Here is a 10944-nt window from a genome sequence, read left to right on the forward strand (position 1 = left end):
TAGAATGGTCAGAAGAAGGATGGTGGCACCACCTGTTGTGACGTTTTGCAACTAACCGGGCACCTGTCTGCCACTGGCCACTGGCCCAGCGATGGTCAGTGGCTGCCAACCTTCCTGCAGCCGCTTCCTTTGATGACGCGGTTCATTCTAAATTCTTCATTCAATCTCTCTCCACTCTATTTGTGTCTGTTTTTTTTTATTTTTTTCAGTACAACTAGCCCTCAGAACCCACACAGCCCACTGGACAGCTGTCACATGCTCCCCAATTAGTGCGGTGACTCACTGGATGGTGCCAATTACCGTGGGGGTCCTAAGTGCTAATTATTTCCTTCCAATGGCGTCCAGAGGGTTTGTGATTTGTGGGCTGTGTGCGGTCAGTATATACTACTCTCATCAACATCACACTGTACTGTAAAATTACACGCATGTTTCTACCACGAATTCTACACAATATTCCGATTGCTCGTGGGGATCTCAAACTCCTCACAAACGAGGTGTTCAGAATGCGTGACGCATATGATCATGGTGGGCATGACCGCGAGGCTTCGCCTTCTTTGCATGTGCCTTCTTTGTGTTCGTAAATTAGGAAGCTAACTGGAACCACGGAGATGCCAATATTCAACCAAAAAAACTACATCAAAACCTTCATCTTGGCAGAGAAAAAGCACCGGTAGCATGTTAGCAAAATTGTTGCACGAGCTTTTAAATTCCTAGTACATGGGCCCTGTGGGGTCATGAACAGGTAAAGCCTGCTTTTTACGTTTGGTCCTAAATTTTTGGGCATGTTCTGCGGTTTGAAATACAGCTGGAACACCAAATAGGGTAAATGGTGTGGCGTCAACTTTACCAATCTCACTTGAGGTCCCATATAACTTGTTTCCCTCATTTGTGCCATGTGGATATAGATGGCCGCCGATTGCACTGCGAAGCAAGTGTGAAGATTCCTATTAATGCGTCAGCATTAGGAGTGTCAAAATGCAAAAAATTCATGTATGTGGGTGTGTGTGCGTGCGTGAGGTGGTGAAGCCTCACCAAGGCAGATGTATACGTGGACACGTAGAGGGGAGATAAGAGGGTAAATGTAAATGAAGGTAAATGATACAAAATTGAAGTAGTGCAAGGTACGTAAGAGTAGTAGGTAAGAGTAATTAAAGGTAATTAGAGGAAATGAGAGGAAATTACAGGCAATTAAAGCAAGAAAGTTGCGTGTAAATGGAACAAATGCAAGGTATACGTAATTAAGAGAAAGATTAAATGAAATTAAAGTTTACCGAAGGCTGCCGGAGCAAATTGAATTGTAACTAAAGGTAACTAATGTCAGTTAAAAGAAAATCGGGAGTAAGTAAACAAAGTAAACGTAATTAAAGGCAATTAAATGAAATTCAAGTTTATTAAGGTAATTAAAGGGTAATTGGAGGTAACTCAGGCTTATTAACAGTTAACTAAATGGACTTGCGTGTACTAATTGAAAGTGTCGAAACGCAAGTCAAGTACAGTGCGGAATTGAACAATCTGAAGTTGGGTTTAGACCAGAGGTGGACAACCAGAAGTCGGGTTTCCACCGGAAAAGGTGCTTAATGCCAGAGAAGGATAACGGACTACTTTGGTTACCGTTTCCATTTTCGTTACTGCTATATTTTCGTTTCCGTTATCCGTTTCTGATACCGGCCTTTCAATTTCGTTTCTGTTTCGTTTCCGTTAGTGTTTCCGGTAATGGAATGATTGTTACAGAGCTGCAGGGCACAGCCCGTCCACCTCTATCAGCAACCTGTTCTGCACAAGTGCTGCTTGGGCGTCACGCGCACACACTACGCAAGTAAGTTTACGTCGTTGGGATGCGCACATGTTGCAAGATAAAAAAATATATCTAGGAACATGTTCTTTTTTCTTCAGTCATTCGGAGTCCAGCAACTCAAGACGGGCGTAACTTCTATCCAGTGTCGCATTCATAAGCAGACGCTCTCAATAGTAAGTAATACTGCCATGGCCACAGTAAAAAAAGTACAAGATAAGTAACTAAAAATCATCGGCTGGCGTCCTCGTGCTATGGTGGAGTATAGTCATGTGTTGATGTCATGGAGTTATGAGGATTAGGGCGTGGTAAGTGAGGGATGCACCCTCCAGATCCAATTTCCGCTTTCTTCCCATGCTCCCGCGCAGTATTTAGAGCGTTACAGGGAATGAAGTCACCAAAATACAAAGGCAAAAAATGAAAAGTCACCCAAATGTCATCGCACAACAGGAATAGCCATGACCCGAATTCAATACTGGGCGATAATTTTCGTTTTCGTTGCTGTTTCCAGTAATGGAGGACCGTGGCGCGGTATGCGTTTCCGTTATCGTTACATCTCCAATTTCGGTAATTTTCGGTACCGTTTCTGTTTCCGTTACCATTACCGTTACCCTTCCCTGCTTAATGCTAACGCCCTTCTCTCGCATCTGCCGCTAAATCACCACTGAATTTTGTCCATATCTGTGATCTGGATCAGATACCATTGGAATTAAACGGTTCAGGCACGACCGGATTACATGCTTTTGAATGAATGTGTTTTCGCAGTGAAACATCGACAACCTCTACGAATCTTCACGGCCATTGTGCTACTGAACGAAGCTAGAGCTCCTTCGCGTTTTTGGAAAAGTTCCTTACGTGCGCTGGCGGGAGGCAATAATGCCTCGCGATGGGAAAAGATTGATTTACACGTGTCATCATGTAGACATTTTGCCCGAGAAGACATTATTCCTTAGGTTTGTAGAACTGATGAGGCAAAAGCTGCATATGTTACAAGATGTTAGGATATTTACTGAAGGCTGTTCTGATCAGTCTATGAATAGGTTGTGATGTGGTTTATGTTAGTCCAAGCAGTGCACGTCTTATGCGAAAGCAAGACGCCAAAGACTAGGCTTTAAAAAACAACAGGAACCAACTTCAGGGGAGAATGTTTGCGTTGTATAATTTGCAAGAACATCATGCTCAGAATTGAATTATCATTCGGAAGTAGGTCCCCGGTCAAGTTTTGCGCTTCAAGGGAGTTTTGCAGTAACCACGGTCACATCTGCCTTGGTCTGCAGTGTCCGGTCTCTGAAACACAACCACGAGGAAAGAAACGTTAAGTATTGTTGAAGGCATTTCGTACAGCTCTGCGGCTGCCAATGTGATGCTAATGTGTAGTATCCAATATGGAATACCAGAATAGCCACCAACAGCATTCATTACACAAACACACGAAAACTTCCTGTGGAGTCCTGCGTCCACGGTGAGGGCAATTCTTGTCGAGTGGTCGCGAAAATACTGCCCCGCAAAACGGAGTGACCAGCCGACCATCTGACTCTAACCACCGCCATGAGCTGTCTCTGATCGGTTGTCGAATGCGTTGCCAACGAAATATCACGAGAGGCAACCGCAGGGAAACAGTTGAAAATCGCAGCATGGAGCGCTCGCACGTTTTTCCGATGATGACATCATTTACGTGCTTAAATAAATAGCACTAAGTTGCAGTGGTGGTCATTTACGTGCTTCACGGGGATGGAAATTTATATTTACGTGTTTTGTGGCTCCCTTGGAAGTTTTCAGAAAGAAAGCATCACTTTATTTTGCGAAAAGCGTTGTGAAGGCGTCCTCTGTGCTAGTCGGGTGTCAAGCTGTGTGGCTATGCTAGTGGACTTTGGGATCGGAGGCTTCGAGCTCACGATCGAGATCTAGCAAAGCTGGAAACTACATTCCATAACTGTGTTGTCCTTTACAGATAAGATGCCATTGGAAGCCCTCTTCATCCCCAACACACAGGCAAAAATCTGGAGAGGGAGCAGTTCAAAGTGTATTATCGAACAGGAACCACTTGGAGTGTGGAACCATTCACTGAGTAGGACCAGTTGGAAGTGGAACCAGTTTTATGATGGTTCGTTCCACCTGAAACGGAACCAGTGGAAGTGGTTCCCGCTGTTAAGTGGCCCTGATTCCGGCGGCCGCTTAGCAGCTGGGGCCACTAAATGCACTACTGAAGATAATGCGTAGAAATGCGCATGTTGTTGAAGTAAATATTGTTTATTGCACTAAAGGCATACATTGAGCAGTAAGAAATAATCAATACATCACTATGTACGTACTACGTAGCAGTGTTGGGGGTAACTCGTTACTGTAACTAGGCTACCTTTTCCGACAACTTTTTACTTAACTCGTCACTTTGGTGCTCCAGTAACTTATAACTGTATAAGCTTAGGTAATTCTATCTCGCCAGACATGCTTCGTCCGAACCACAACACCTTAAAGCAAAGTCGGCGGTACGTTTACAGTGCAATAAATGACCATAGCGATATCTCAATATGTTTCCGATATATTTTCGTATATCCGTTCCAAAAGACACGACGCTTTGTTTTACCTGCTTCAAACAATAAAGTTCCAGAACATAGTCTTAAATGTGCTATGAACACGCTCACGTTAGTTTTGCAACTGAAACTAGCTTGGCAGGCGATATTACGAAGTATGTTATGCATACTTGTTTGTGTTTCGCAAATGTGAGCTGAAATGCTAGAAAATGCACAGAATAACGCAAATTATATTCCAAAGTATTCAATTGAGCTCAGCTTATAACAGTCGGCAATCCGAGAATGTAGAAACTTTTGCTCTCTTTTTTTTCTCTGTCATCTTTTTTGTAGTGCCCACCCCTGCCTTTTGAAGTGACCACATCGTTAGCTCACATTTTCTCCGTATGCTCCACGCCTTCCGTATTATGAAAAGTAGCGGCAGTGGAAAAAGAGTAGCAACCACAGTAAATCATAAACGTCTATTAGACATACCAGAAACATCCAAACATCTAAGGTATTTGGGATGTCTAATAGATATCCAGGATTATCCACATTACATTCCATGGATTGCCATGGATCGTTGGAAGCTCGTTCATAACTGTATAAATGCATGTCCTCTGAATGTACCTGCTGGACATTTGTCACGTCCAGTCGACGTGCTTTTTAGGCGTTGGGACGTCTAATATACGTCCATTCGATGTTCCTACCGCATTAACATACGGTAATAGAGACGTTCGTTTGTTTTAACTATCAATTCATTTGTAATTTTTACGCATTCTGCAGAAGGAAGCGAATCTACCGTGCAAAAACGTGAGAAGTTCGAGAACAAGTAAAAGCAAGTTTTTCCATTTGTTCGCGTCCTGCTCTCTGCTAAGTATCTACGTAGCACTCTTCCACCAACACAGGAAACTTGTCAGTTTGACAGCTCCACTCAGTAGGTAACCTCATCATAGGAAATAGCCTGAATTACAAACACAATATTTCTCAGGAAGGAATATCAGAAATGTTAGCGGACAGTTGACTCATTGCTGGCATACATATTAATTGCAGAAACACATCCTCGTCACCGTTACAAACGTTTTCGGCTCCCACTACACTTAACAACACATCCAGCAACTACAGTTATTTTAGTACATCTTTCATCTAGTACGCCAGTAGAGGCCACTTAGAAATGCCCAAGCCGTGTCGCGTGGTGTACTGTCACGGCTACGGCATTTGCGCTGTTCACGCACACAAAATAGCTGAACAAGTAGACCTTCAATCCGGTCTATATGTTGTCGTATTTTAATCCAGTAGGAATATCGATAGGACCTATATTAGACGTCACAATGCCTCACAAACACGTCCACTGGATGCGATGAATGCCCACCAGGTATATCCAGAGGACATGCATTTGTACAGTTATGGACGACCTTCCGACGATCCATCTATGGAATGTAAAGTGGACATATCTGGATATCTCTTAGACGTCCCAAATGTCCACTCTGTACCATCCTCTGGATCTCGAATAGACGTTTTTTGGTTTACGGGGGGAGTAGTAGCGCTGCTTGTAGTGGTAATACGTTTTCCGTTACCAATTTGAAATGTAGCGCGATCGCGACTCCGCTACTGAAAAAACGAATGCGAATACAGTAGCGGCGCTGCTATAGTAGTGCCGCCATCTATAACACTGGTAGCAAGTAACTTGAAAGTAACTCCTTACTTTTCTGATGTAGCTTAAGAATTTACGGTTTATTTTCAGTACGTGTAACTTCGCTAGTAACTCCGTTACATTTTTGCACAGTAGCTTACTGGTAACGAGTTCCCTTTGTCGAGTAATTTTCCATCTCTGCTGCGTAGTCTACGGGCTGTTTCACCAAAAGTGTGTGGGGGCACGCACTCGTGGCTTCTGAAATGTTCCTGCTGATAAAAGGGGCGGAGCAGAGAAGAGTGGATAAAAACACGCGGCACAGGGGGATAGGGGTCTTTTCCCTTCGGTTGCCGAGGGTTGCGGCGGTTGCTGGCTGCGCTGCATTTCGCACTGTAAGTCATGGAATAAACCTTTGTTTGTTGCTTGAACCTTTTGCTTGCTGTGTCTTCTTCGGCGGCGGAGCGGACAGACTGACGCCCCGAGGTTGTGGAAACATGGGTTTCCATAACTGGCGCCCAATGAGGGTCACGAACCCACGACCCCTAGATTAAGAGTCTCGTGCTCTACCAATTGAGCTAGTCGGGCTATAAACTCCCGGTGACGCTCCCCGAGGGAGCCAACTGCCCTTTGGTCGGTCGCGGAGCTCTACCGACGGTGGAAAATGCGCCACATGTCACCAGGTCCAGCATCGGAGTGCCGAGTGCTCCTGGTGACTTGTCTGCTGCTTTGACGGTTGTTCGTCGCCTACATCCAGATTTCCTCCGTGACGACCCCCCCCCCCCCACACACACACACATGCAGACCGTCCCTCCAAGGGTGTGCTTATCGACATGGACGATGCGTGAGAGGTTGAACTTTCGTCACTGGACTCGGACGGGAAGTGCGGGGGCACCACACTCGTGGCTTCTGGAAAGTTCCTGCTGATAAGAGAGGGCGGGGCAGAGAAGAGTGGAGAAAAACACGCGGCGCAGGGGGATAGGGGTCTTTTTCCCTTCGGTTGGCGAAGATTGATGCGGTTGCTGGCTGCGCTGTATTTCGCGCTGTAAGTCATGGAATAAACTTGTTTTTTGTTTGAAGCTTTTGCTTGCTATGCCTTCCTCGGCGACGGAGCGGACGGACTGACGCCACGAGGTTGTGGAAACAAGGGTTTCCACAAGTCGTAAAAAATTCTAATTCGCGACTGGCTTGAGGATTGTACTGTACTGATTTCTGTACTGGCCGTAGGACTGCGGGACTTTCGGCAATTACCTTCTCCGAACTTTTGCTGCCATTTAGGAAGGCTTTGGACAATTTTTAATTCAGGAAAATTTATTTTTCAAATCAACTTTGAAAACTTCCAAGCGACCCTCACTGTTTTCTGTTCTTTTTTTGTGTGTCTGAAATGTGAAGTCTTTTACGGATAACTACAGACCCAACAAAACCTATACGCAACATCGCAACAGAAATAGTCTTAAAAATAGTGAAAATACTGCTTTAGATCTGCCTGCTTGATTGTCGCAAAGGCCGCACATAAGTTCCGGGGAGAGGAAGAAGTGTTCCCGCAACGGACTTATCGCAAAGAAGGCAAAACAAATGAAGGCAGGAAGACTTCATTGTCTAGACGCACATCTCCGCTCGCTTCTTTGCCAAAATCAAGCAGGCAGGACTAATGCGTACTTTTTTACTAATTTTGTTCGACTACTTGTGTTGCGATACTATGCCTAGTTTCGTTGGTTCTGCGGTTATCCGTGGAAGACTTCGTATTTCTGAAAATAAAAATAAAAATAAAAAGAGGAGAAGTAAGGTTCGCTTAGAAATTTTCAAAGTTCAATTCAAAAATAAATTTCCCGCACCTACGAACTGTCCAAAACCACCCTCAATGGTAGCAAAAGTTTCCACACGGTAATTGCCGAAAGTCTCACAGCTCTCCGGGAAGTACGTCGCCAGTTACAATTTCTTTTCACTTTAGGTGACACACCCCATGATGTGATCACTCATTATGTTTAGACTGGGCATATGCCTGCACTGACTGCGGTGCGCTCACAGTCCTTAGGAATAATGACTTTTCGATGACGACCTCACATCTTGTATTTCCAGATGACACCCCTGTTCTTGATGAAGGTCGCGGCATATACCCCCTTCGTCTTCACCATACGTTCGGAATTTTTGGACACTTATTCTAGCTGTTTCTCTTCAAGTTCTTCTTAAGTTTCAAAAACGACACATCCAGTTAACCGTAATCAAAGCATCACGGTGAGCACTAATATACACTAAAACACACGCAAAAACAGCACAAGAGATGCACAACCCCTGCCACGGCAACCGAAGACAAAACCAACTTGTTGCGACGCTGCTTCCAAGTTACAACTGACACTCTCGCCCTCTGGGCGTTTGAATTTGAATTCAAACGCTTCCGCCGTAGTCATTGCACCGGCCATCGGCCTCTGCAATTACCTTTTCCCTTTTTTCTTTCCTTTTTCTTTTTTGAAGTACTTAGCTTAGTTTATGTCATTTTTGGAATACATGTCTTTTGAAATTTTGCTGGCGCTTATGATATCCGCCTGGAATACAAGGTAAGTACGAATTGAAGTTACAGCACACATTTTATTGCAGATGCAGCTGGATAAAAAGCAACAAAAAGAGATCAAGTGTTTGATCAAATAGATCAAAGTAATCAATGAATCAGAACCAGAAGAGCATATGACAACAGTGGACTCTTCCACTGTGAGATCACAAAGGGGGAAGCTGCCCAGCCTGGGATCTCAAGTGGGTTAATTGACCATTTTGGGAAGAAATCAGTACTCGTGAGGCTCCAGTTGGAACTTCTGGAGCCATCCGAGACCAGAGTGATGCCACTGATTTCACAAAAGTGGAACCAGCCACCGCACTTGGGATCCAGCTGGGGCCATCCACATTCAACTGGAACCGTTCTGGGACCATCCAGATTCAACTGAAACCATACTGGGAATTGTCCAGATTTTTGCCTGGCCGGGGCTGAATTTCTTGGGAAACAACTGTCTTGGGGAATGTAGAGAATGGAGAATTCGGAGAAACCCTTGTGTCGCAGACTTGTCGTCGTTTTCAGTTTGTACCTGTCATGGAAGGCAGGATAATTGCAACTATTGGTTGCCGCTTCTCTTACTTCAGTTAGCACTATCAGGGAGGTTGAGCTCAGACATGTCCACCGCTACGCGTCATGGATGAACAGCGGTTGCATGCACAACGCTCCATGCCACCTGTAAACGTTCGCTTCATACTCTCTTGCCGACGTGCCAGTTGGGGTACGAAGTTATTCATCTCCCAGTTTTGTTTTCATCCTCAACCGTCTTGAACGCCACCTCCTCAATGGCGATGAAAACCACCAAGTCGAAGCCATGCACCTTGCAATTTCACACTAGTATGGGATTCGTACAACAGCTCTCACGCTTTAGGACTTTGTTTTAGCCGCAAATACTGCAGTGGGCTTTCCTGAAGCATTTTAGATTGTTGTCATGCTGCACTCAGAATGGACTTGGCAAGTGTGAAAATAGTTTAAAAGTGTACCCGTTAACTCTGCTTACCAAACAATCGTAGCCGTCAGGACGATTCACGATTTTGTGAGGAGGCGATCTGCAGTAATACTTGCAGCCAAAAGAACCACGATTGATCTGCATGCAAGTGAATGATGATTAGCTGTGATATATCATGCTTGTGCGATATGCACAAAGAAACGCAAAGGACATAGTGGTCCCTTTGCAATGTGACATCCCCTAATTGGATTTTGAGAAGAAAACAAACTACCTAATCTAAATGTATCATACCAATTGCTTTCACGTTAGTGACACTGTACTTGTAGTGTTTGATAACCCAGTGTGAAAAATGCTTCAGAAAAAATTAAACGTGCATGCAATGGGGTAGGCATGACGAAGTTACTACAGAGCGAGAGAGCTATCAACAACAACGTGACGTTCGAAGGAGATTGTTCTCGGAGTCAGGTATATGCACTTCGGTTTTGCTCCATTCGCGGTCTTGCCTACAAATCACAGTGTGTGTTCCCAGTGAAGTGAAGTAAAAAAAGGTAATAATGGACGCAAAATATTTCCTTGAAATAACAAACTTATTTTCTTTTTTTTTCAGAATTACTCCAAGACGAATGGGAAATATGTTATTCGACATCGACGTGCTGTACTCAGTCCACTGTAAGAGCCGCTGTGCTGAATGAGGACTCACTAGTTTTCCAAGTCAGCCCAAGTGCGGTCTCTCTCTCCATTGCCCTACTTAATGAGAGACATCAATGGTTTACGGCCTCAAACTTTGCTAAATTTATTGTGATTACGTGCGGTCCTCTTTTTCACGTTACGTGTGTCAATGAGGCCCAGAGCCGTCCTGAGGCTAGCTCCGCCTGGGGCGCTATTACGCGAAGCGACCCCTCCCCTCCCTCAACTAGACGCCGTGTAATCAAAAAAGAAAAAGCTCTTATGCACTTGCGAGCTCAAAATTCTCTTCAATCTCATTTTATTGGCAAACCTACTTCCCGGAACCTACAGTTCAGCGCCCCCTGTGGCGAAGTTACCCAGGGCGGCCGCCCCTCTTACCCCCCCTCCCCCATCGGAACGGCTCTGATGAGGCAAGTCTAGAAAATTAGCAGTTTACTTATGAATACTTACTATATACAAGTAATCGTGTCCATGCTGGCATGGCAGCGTGGTGTTGAGCGCTGCAAAATAAATAGATATTCTTAAAGGTGACTTTATTCGGTAGCGTTTCGAGGCACACTGTGGCCAATTGGCGCTTACTAGTCACTCTTCGGACAAAACGCGTCTTGCGGGTCGGGTGCGGGTCGCGGGCCTGTACGTGTGGGGTTGAAGTTCCCACCCGCGCTACACTCTACTTATAAACAACAACATTACGTGCAGTCAAGTTTGCGCTAATCCATTTTATCGTTCGGGGATCACAAGCGGGTCAAATTTTCATAGATATTTCGAAGGCATTCCTCGTGGTACCTAGTTCGCTTCTGCTGTTAAACCTAGAGTCACTGAATAAGTTACGCTTCA

General features: G+C 44.8%; 1 long non-coding RNA gene across 1 annotated transcript; it reads right to left on the minus strand.

The window, feature by feature from the left end:
* Window positions 1–2937: 2937 nt before the first annotated feature.
* On the minus strand, window positions 2938–10609 carry LOC135367785 (uncharacterized). Its single transcript, XR_010414515.1, has 3 exons — window positions 10558–10609; window positions 9472–9558; window positions 2938–3079 (listed from the first exon to the last, which is right to left on the minus strand). It is a non-coding gene; the product is annotated as an uncharacterized LOC135367785 (long non-coding RNA).
* Between the last annotated feature and the right edge of the window lie 335 nt (window positions 10610–10944).

This window comes from Ornithodoros turicata, chromosome 9 (genome assembly GCF_037126465.1).
Source record: "Ornithodoros turicata isolate Travis chromosome 9, ASM3712646v1, whole genome shotgun sequence".
Taxonomy (NCBI): Eukaryota; Metazoa; Arthropoda; class Arachnida; order Ixodida; family Argasidae; genus Ornithodoros; species Ornithodoros turicata.